Raw genomic sequence first — 9,615 nt, 5'->3', positions numbered from 1 at the left:
ACTAGAATTAAAAATGAAAACTGGATGATTGGTAACTATAATTCTGATTCCTACACAAGAGGCACCACAAAGCTAATGAGGAGCTAGTGCCTCCTAACACAGATGTAAACTAGATTAGAACAGCTTTACACCTCAACAAGGTGGCTTTGGTTCATATTTAATAAAAACTTTTGTACACTGTTAGGGTTTAGCCAAGAATGCCTGGTTTAGAAATTCAGCACCTGGTTAAGGTTGAGCTGAATGTCAGTAGTTTGCAGACGTGGTCATAAATCAAAGAAAGGATGAAAACAGCAGAGATCATCCTCTGGAATTTAAACATGTGCAGACAATATCAGAGCTAAAATGGTGAAGATGAAAGTACTCTTTCACCTGATCCTCACATATGACGTTAGAAACTAACACTACTCATTTATTAGAGTTTAATCAGGCTCAATCATCATTTCAAGGGCGGTGGCCTGTCACATTAAATAAAATATACTTCTGACCTTCCTGACATTTCACCGCATTTTTGCTTGCTTGTCATGTGGTACTGACACGCTTAAACTGGCTCTAAAATACCAGAGTCCTTGTCAGCAGGTCAAAACTCAGAAACATCTTTTTACGTTTCTTTGCTGAAACAGCCAGGATGCACATTCAAAACATCGTGAGTGTTGTGTGTGTTGGTAACTGCTTGCTAGCATGTCATGTGCTAGCAAGCAACAATTATTCCTCAGGATTCCATCTCATATCATCATCAGAACTTCAGGTTCATAACCTGGAAGTCTCATGACCCCTCTGCTTCTTCCAGAGAGTGAAGCCAGAGTTCTGGCATGCCCCACATTCTGCAGGAAGGTCAGCCTCAGAGTGAAGGAACCAGATTACAGTCTGCCACAACAGCTAAAACACATTCCTTGAAGCGTCCAAGCATTTTCCCAAAAAAAGTCAAACTACATTAAAAAAAACTGATATTTCTTTCCAGGAATCCAGAATGTCCAGTTTACCATGAAGTGTTTATTACTGCTGTAAGTTTTCATCCATACTGACCCAGAGTGAAGCTGTTATCCAGGAAGTGTGGGAGCTAGATTTGCTGCATGGTCAACTTCTGCACTTGGTAAACAACTCTGTGTGTAAACAAAGCACCTATCAACAACAAAGGCACCAGATGTCTATCTTTGGACAGTGTATAATTAGCAACCTGTGTTAGATGAGACATGATATTCCATATACGGAATACCACATGCAGAGGCCTATATGAGCGATAGGCTTCTACTGAGCGGGGCCTTCCTTTGTTCCCCACAGTGTTCTGAATGCTGTCAGCTTCCTGGACCGCTCAGTCAGTGGGACCTGCCCATAACCCTTGCATAGATCAATCGTTGTCTTGCTTTCCACAGCTGCTCAAGAAGTTAATCAATCCTTGGTGTTGGGTATGCATCAAATGGTGAAATGGAATTCAGGTACCTGAAGTTAATACAGAGCCTCATGCTACAACCCTTTTTTGGCACCTTGTGTCCATACAAGAGTTCAAATGGAGAGAACCGGTGGAGGCTTGCGGTACTTCCCTATAGGCAAAGAGAAGATACAGCAACCATTGATCCCAAGCAGTACCATTATAATTTACCACCTTTCAGAGCATCTGCTTTAGAGCCAGATTAAACCGCACTGTGAGACCATCAGTCTGGGGTTGGTATAGCGTTCTCACACTCTGAATTCCCAGCAACATGTACACCTGTTTCAGTCAAGTAGACATGAAGTTAGTGCTCTGATCAGTCAATATGTCTCTTGGGAAACCCACACGTGAAAAAAAACTGTACCAAACAGAGAACAACTGACTTTGCCTTTATGTACTTCAGTGGAAACACTTCCGGGTACTTTGTCACATGGTCAGCGATAACCAGCATATAACTATTTCCAGCTCAGCTTCTCTCAACAGGGCCAACAATATCCATTCCAGTCTGTTCAAATGGTGTAGCAATGATGGGCAATGGTTGAAGTGGAGCTCTGGAGGGAATTTTGAGAGAGGTTGTTTGGCACTGAGGGCAGCAGGCCAGAAAAAATGTTTAATCTGTGCTTTTCTTCTTACCTAGGTGGCTAGCCCAGGGAATAGAATGCCCCAAGGTGAGCACAGTGTCCCTATAATCCTTGAGGAACAGATAGCTGCAGCACTGACCCCTATTGGAGATAAAGTATGGAGCTTTTCAGAGTGTTTTCACCCCTGAAATCCTGCAATAACTCAAATGGCTCCCGTCTACCTTCACTCCCTAATCCAGACCTACACTCCCTCTCCACAGCTACGTTCCACCAGTGAAAGACGCCTCGTGTTACCACCACAACGTGGGACTAAATCACCAGCCAGACTCTTTTCCTCTGTTGTTCCACGATGGTGGAATGATCTCCCAAACTCTGTCCGCTCTGCAGAGTCCCTGTCTACTTTTAAGGACAAGCTGAAGACTCAGCTCTTCACGGAGAACTTCAACACTTAGTTTAGCTGTATTTGTTGGAAAGTTGGAGAACTTAGCCCAGTTCTTTGCAACAAACTTTATGGTATTAATTCTTGGTATTATAACGTAGGTGGTATTATGGGGTGGGAAGGGAGTAAACAAACAAACAAACAAAAAAAAAACACACACAAAACACACACACACACACACACACACAATAACAAACAAACAAAAAAGCCTGTAGCACTTAATGGAAGGACCTGCATCCAACTGGACAGTCCACCAGCATCTTCCTACGATGTCCTCTACTGTTTGATTTCCTGCTTGTGTTGTTCTCACTCACAAGTTGCTTTGGATAAAAGCGTTGCTAAATGACTAGAATAGAATAGAACTTCTCTTACCTTCTTTGCCTGTGACTTTTATTGTCTTTCTCTGATATGGTTTCCAATTCCTTGTTGAAAAAAGGGAGAGTCCTAAGAACCTCAGAAGAGTCATCCCGATTCTCACGCTTGTGCTCTGGTAATAGCAACATTACATTTCTGTTCATAGTCTTCATCCAATTAGTCAAAAAATACTGGAAGATCTCGACCGAACACAGCAGAACAAGGCAAATTATCAACAACCCCAACTTACAGAAGGTATGTTTCCCCTTCAACCTTTAAATACATGTCTGCTGTTGAATACAACTTTTCATCACTGTGGTGGCAACGTTAAATAAAAAAAAAAAAGATAGACCTTTATCTGCTCTGGACCTGGGTGCAAAGAATCCACGCTTCCCACTGATGTCCACAATCTGTTTATTTCTTCTCTAAAGACCCATGGAACACTGTGAAAACTTGAAATAACAGTGTTTAAGTAACAACATCGCATATCATATCATATCTTTACCATGTGCACCACGTAAACCAGTGGTAGATAAGTTTGATGAGCATAGCTGACTGTATGACAGGCGATGGGTTCTTTGAGCCGCGGTGTGGATCTCCAGCCAGGACCAGTCCACATCCTGACAGAGCAGCCTGCACAGGGTTGCAGGGATCTCCCTGTAGCCTGGTATGAACTTGGCCAAGTAGTGGTCATGCCTAGGAATCTTTGCTTAATTTCGCTTGTCCTCTGGGGGGAATGAAGTGGACAGCAGCAGTTTAGGCAGGATCAGGTTTGATCTCCTGGTCGGTGAGCAGCTGGCCCACATTGGAGAGCTCTGCAACGCTGAAACAGCACTTATCATGGTTTAGTTTGAGATTGACAGAACTATCCATGAGTTCGTGTAACATATTCATGCTGAGACCGTGAACATGGAAACTGTCAACACTGTCTACAAAACTGGTAATGTGTGAAGATCAGTTTCATGTGTCGCACTCAACAACTTACCTCGTTCAACATGCACTGTTTGTTGTTGACATTTTGCACTTGGCTGCAGCTCAGTGGCTGTAATTATTGTTTCCTACCCCTCTAACTATGGCTTTGTTGTTGTTTGCCATATTTCCTTTTTATGTTACATTTAATTTGCCATCCATCCATCCATCCATCCATCCATCCATCCATCTTCTGCCGCTTATCCGGGGTCGGGTCGCGGGGGCAGCAGCCTACGCAGGGAAGCCCAGACTTCCCTCTCCCCAGCCACATTTGCCAACTCTGCGGGGGGGATCCCGAGGCGTTCCCAGGCCAGCCGAGAGATATAATCCCTCCAGCGTGTCCTGGGTCTTCCCCGGGGTCTCCTCCCAGAGGGACGTGCCTGGAACACCTCACCAGGGAGGTCCAGGAGGCATCCTGACCAGATGCCCGAGCCACCTCAACTGGTTCCTCTCGATGCGGAGGAGCAGCGGCTCTACTCTGATCTCCTCCCGGATGACTGAGCTCCTCACCCTATCTCTAAGGGAGAGCCCGGCCACCCTGCGGAGGAAACTCATTTCAGCCGCCTGTATACGAGATCTCGTTCTTTCGGTCACGACCCACAGCTCATGACCATAGGTGAGGGTAGGAACGTAGATCGACTGATAAATGGAGAGCTTCACCTTCTGGCTCAGCTCCTTCTTCACCACGACAGACCGGCGCAGAGTCCGCATTACTGCAGACGCCGCACCGATCCGTCTGTCGATCTCGCGCTCCATCCTTCCCTCACTCATGAACAAGACCCCGAGATATTTAAACTCCTCCACTTGAGGCAGGACCTGACTCCTTTAATTTGCAGTGAAGGAAAACATACATTGTCTTAGCTATTGAACAATAATTACAATAAACTTTTACATTTACTTGTGTTTCATCCTTAAAGCTGCAGTGTTTGGCCCGTTTACCCTTGATCTAGTGGATCTGAGTGGTTCCTGCGGTGGCGCCTGTTGTGGTCCCAGGTGGGCTGGCTTCTGGTGTGAATCAATCACCATGATGTCATTTCCTCGTAGCAGCATCACCCAGCTGTTTTTATTCTATTGACACTTTTATACCTACATTCTGTAAAGCGTCAGTAACGGAGGATGGAAACTCATATTTGTGCAGAATCTGGTAGTGGAGGGTGGGGGGAGTATATTCTGATGTCTGAAGGCTTTGATTTATTTTCATGCATAACTCAACTCAACTCAACTTTATTTATAAAGCCCTTTAAAACAACCAGAGTTAAAACAAAGTGCTGTACACAATCAGCAAAAATAAAAACAGAATAAAACAGTTCAAATGCAAATAAAAAACATAAAAACAAGAGGTCATACAAGGAATATGGAATCAAAACAATAAAACAAACTAAATAAGTAGTAAGTAAAAACCAATAATAGAAATAAAGCACACTGACCGGAAGCTGTCTTACGTTGGGTTAAAAGCCAAGAAATAAAAATGGGTCAGGGATGAGGCTTGTCTCGTGTGGAGGGGAAGCTCATTCCACAATTTCATAATAAACTGTTTTTAATATGAAAATTTGGCCCAGCAGAGAGAGAGAAAAAAAAAGATATTTTCTTGGTTGTCACTCAGTTACTCTGAGGTTGGGTGTGTAGAGGTATTCAGAGAGCTCAGAGATAATAAGAGGACTTTATAAAGGAAGTTTGTAAAGACAGAATAGGCAGTGATATTTCAGAAAAATGAGCAAAAAACCTGCAAGCTTAGACTGATGAGATTTCCTGGCAGATTTCCTGGCAACACTGGTCTGCACGGTGAGAGCGAATTTCACACATCGACAGAACGCTTTTGAATCATCTCCCACCAGGGTCTGGATCCAGTCCTGCAGTCCGCTTCCTGTCTTTGCTATATTTTTTCCCATAATTCACCCACTTCCTGGTCATCTGTTCTCCATCGCTATATCAATAGTACTTGATGTTTTTAGAGGAAGAATACCGGCAGGGAATGAACAAATACTGGTTTGAGCCAGCATGGTTACCAAGTAAATGCTTGTCCTTTTTTTTTTGGACAGATCCAACCAAATTATTTTACATGTAAATGGGAACAAGTGAGACTGATTCAGGACAGGTTAATAAAGTAAACCCAAGTAAGCAACCAGCGCATTGAAAACAAGCCCAAAAAACCGCAACCTGCGACTGATGACATTTATAAATGACTTTACAAAAAATGAGCCCAAAGTCGCTTTTAACAGGCAGACCTGGCAACTCTGTAGAGGACACCAAAGCCCATAAAAAAGGCAAATGAAGAGAAAATCAAGAGGCTTAAAAGACAGAGAAAGGGAAAATTGGCACAGTTAAGCAAGCACCAGAATGGATTACAGAACTGAAGAAAAAATAAAACATACATTTAATGAAAGATGAAGCGTTGCAGTTGTTTGAAAAATACTTTGGAGAGTAACATCTGAATTAGGAACTGTGTGAATTGCTGGATAATGAAAAACAAGCAGATCAAAAGATTTTTGAGAGCAGATTCTGAAAAATTTAAGCAGTTCTTTCAAGAAACAAATGAACAGATTGCAGATGTGAGGTAGTGTGTCCAAGGTTGAAGATTAGACGTAGACAGAATCAACAGTGCTGGGATTTCCTTAAAGATGAACATTTATTTCCCATGAATTGTCCATCATACAGTTTCAAAGATCAGGGCAATCAGTCACCAGTTTCATATCCCTTTCCTTCACTCACTCTCTTGCGAACTCTCAAAACTGATTACTTATATACCCCATTAGACACACACCTGATTTGACTTGGCTGAAACCATTTCCCCATATCACAATTCCCAGCAACCTTATTCTACAGCAACAATAATAAACAAACCAAAATCCTAAACAAACATGTTGTAGGTTGCGTGGCCAGAGTGACTAACAGACGGCAGTCAGCAGACGTCCTCCAACAAGTTGAGAATGTATTGTGCAACGGTGCATGTTGTCTTAAAATACATAGAAACCCACAATGGCAAATTATCATCACACACATTACATTTTACCCACTAAACATAACTGAAATCGAATAAGCCTAAAGTAATCTAACATGCACCCTGCTACATCAATATCGGCTCTCGCGGACAAACAGAATGTCCGCCTTAAATACCCTCACACCTGAATCCCAACATGGCCGCCCCCAGCATCTTCCACCTTTCAGGTACGCGCGCTAAATAATGTCTTAGTCATTCTTTCCCCGCTGCCACAGATAACTCTCCAAACTGTTTCCCCATCCCCAAACATCTGGTACAATACATCTCCTATAAAAGACAAACCATTTCCTGTTACACAACACAACACCCCCCCTTCCCATACTTGGTACCATCCAGTGACATCACCAGTTGGGTAAAACCCTCTAAATGCAGACATGAGCAGCTCTTCCTCCCTTTGGTCCTAGAACATAAGTATGATGAGTAAATCAAGAATACTAACATTTCATTTACAAAGCAAAGAAAATATTAAACCAAATTATTTCTATTGGTTATATATTTTAACTTTGCTCAAACACAAAACACAAACAAACCCAGGATAGTTGGTGTCTGCTGGCCACTGACAGGATAAAGAAAGTATCAGTACCTCAAACACAAAATGGTTAGCTGTTTTTGTGTTAAGTAACAGTGACAAGTGGTGGCACCTTACCCACTTTGTCACAAAATAAAAATACACATAAATAATACCAGTTCTAAAACATTATTTCAAATAAACCCACACTTAAAGAAACTACAGAAGAGGAACTCCTCCACTTGGTTTCTCCCAATCAACTAATCTAGGAAGTCCCTCACACCTGCAGTGAGGAAGTGATGGGTTGGCCATTTCCCAACACCAATCCTGCAAGGTGGAGTTACACAAAGAATAATGTTAAATGATAACACAATGAAAAATGCAACACAATGCAAACACTAACAACCCGGGATAGTACGTGCAGCACGGTTACCTAGCAACAGAAATAACAGAATAAAGTTAAAGGAACAAATATGAGAAAAGGTCAATGTTAGGGACAAGTGGTGAACAATTACAACCTCACCCACTTTGTCACACATGTTAATAAAGATCCTCAGGAGGATAAGGATGATGATTCATCACGTTAGTTCATCTAAAGCAAATTAAGTTGCATGTCCTGAAGGTTAGGACATGCGTAAAGCCTGCCACGTTCGGACCCTAGAGACCGCCTAGATCCATAATTTCATAAGTTTTGACGACAGCCAAGGTGGATATGGCGTTGTCGTATCTCCTATTGACAAATGATCAGCACAAGAAACATGTGTCCTTTTTATTGGAAAATTGAGAGTTGCGTCGCTCAGGCAGATTCCAGTTCCAAGGCCGGAGTTGACGGCAGCGATGGTGGCTGTCAAAATCCATCGGATGCTGAAAGGATTGAAGTTTCATTGAAGTACATTGAAAATGATGTTTGTTGTTTCAGGACGTTTGTGGAAAACAGTTTCCTTTATTAGGGAGCTGACAACCCTTTTTCAGAGGAAGTTTGTCCAGACTTCACTAAATCCAGCGGATCAGGCTTCATAGTTCATGTAACTGTAGATTCCTGTATAGAAGAAGGATGACATTCTAGTTAGAAATTAGAACAAAGTTTGCTATGTTAGAGTATTGATGTAAATGGCTCCAAGTTTAAATGGAAGTTGGTAATTGATATGTTGAGGCCTGGTCGATTGGGGCCGGCATGTTGTAACCACTTTTCTTTTTACTGTTAGTTATTCTTCAGTTGTGGTATTTTATTTGTATATGTTGAAGTTCTGTGTTGCAGTAAAACTGATAATATCTTGAGCAGTGACTGGTGATGCTCAAGCTGCTAAATTTTAAATGGTTGTTGGACTGAGACTACAAAAAACAAAAGAAGATCCGAATAGATCTGGACCTCAGAGCCACAGTTTTGTTTTTTTTAATCTACACTGCATTTCAGTTTGTTTTGTAGAAAGGTCGAGATTTAAGTTTCTTTGTGTGATTTTTGTTTTTACCATTAAAATGACAGAAAGATAAACTGGTTTCTGGACTTTTGCTTCCTGAAGTGTGTTGAGTGCAAATAAACCCTGAGGTCCTCAGCGCTGCTGCACCCACAGCTAGACTACGATTATGTTTTATCCTCTGAATAAAACTGTTTACATTTTACAGTGTATTCATCAGCAGCGGCTTTAAACCTGTTTGTGACACAGCACGTCTTGTAAAATATCATTTTAGCCAAGTACCCCCTAACCACTGCAGAGGTATTTTGGTTAAGAAAAAACATGAAATACAGCACTTTGTCACTTGTGTTTGGGTTATTAAACTTTAACCATGCAAAACAATGGCGATTGTTGGTGCTGTTTTATATGGCTGTGTGAGTCTATGTACAAATTCTAAATGAACCTAAATGAAATCTAAATGAAATTTTCTAAAGAAAATGTGATGTAGAAATAAAATTTGCGATGGTAACCACTGGAGCAGTTAGAGCAGCTTTCTGCCTTCAGCAGTCAGGCAGACCTCCAGCCTGCAAGCGGGGCCCACGTTCCCGTTTGGAGTATGGGCACGCTCCGTCTCCTGCCGCTAACTGCAGATGTTTCTTCTCTGTTTCAAAGAGTAGGTTCAGACCTTTGCGAATAGATGAGAAGAACCTGCTGATGGCAGGTTTGGATTGTTTCGTTAGTTTTCTTACAAAAGACGAGACAATCACGTCGTCGATTTCCGGCTCCATTAAACTGATGAGAAGCAGCAGTTCGTTCTCCAAACAGAAAACCTTCTTGGTGATGCAACATAAAACTTTACTGATGAAACTGTCTAGATTTGCTGGGCTTATAGAAACGTTTTCTCCTTTAACTTCAGCACAAATTTTCTCTAACATCCTCTCGCTGA

Source organism: Telmatherina bonti, assembly GCF_933228915.1.
Source record: "Telmatherina bonti genome assembly, chromosome: 13".
NCBI classification, from domain to species: Eukaryota; Metazoa; Chordata; class Actinopteri; order Atheriniformes; family Telmatherinidae; genus Telmatherina; species Telmatherina bonti.
The sequence above is the reverse complement of the archived record's forward strand: the minus strand, read 5'-3'. Positions refer to the sequence as shown.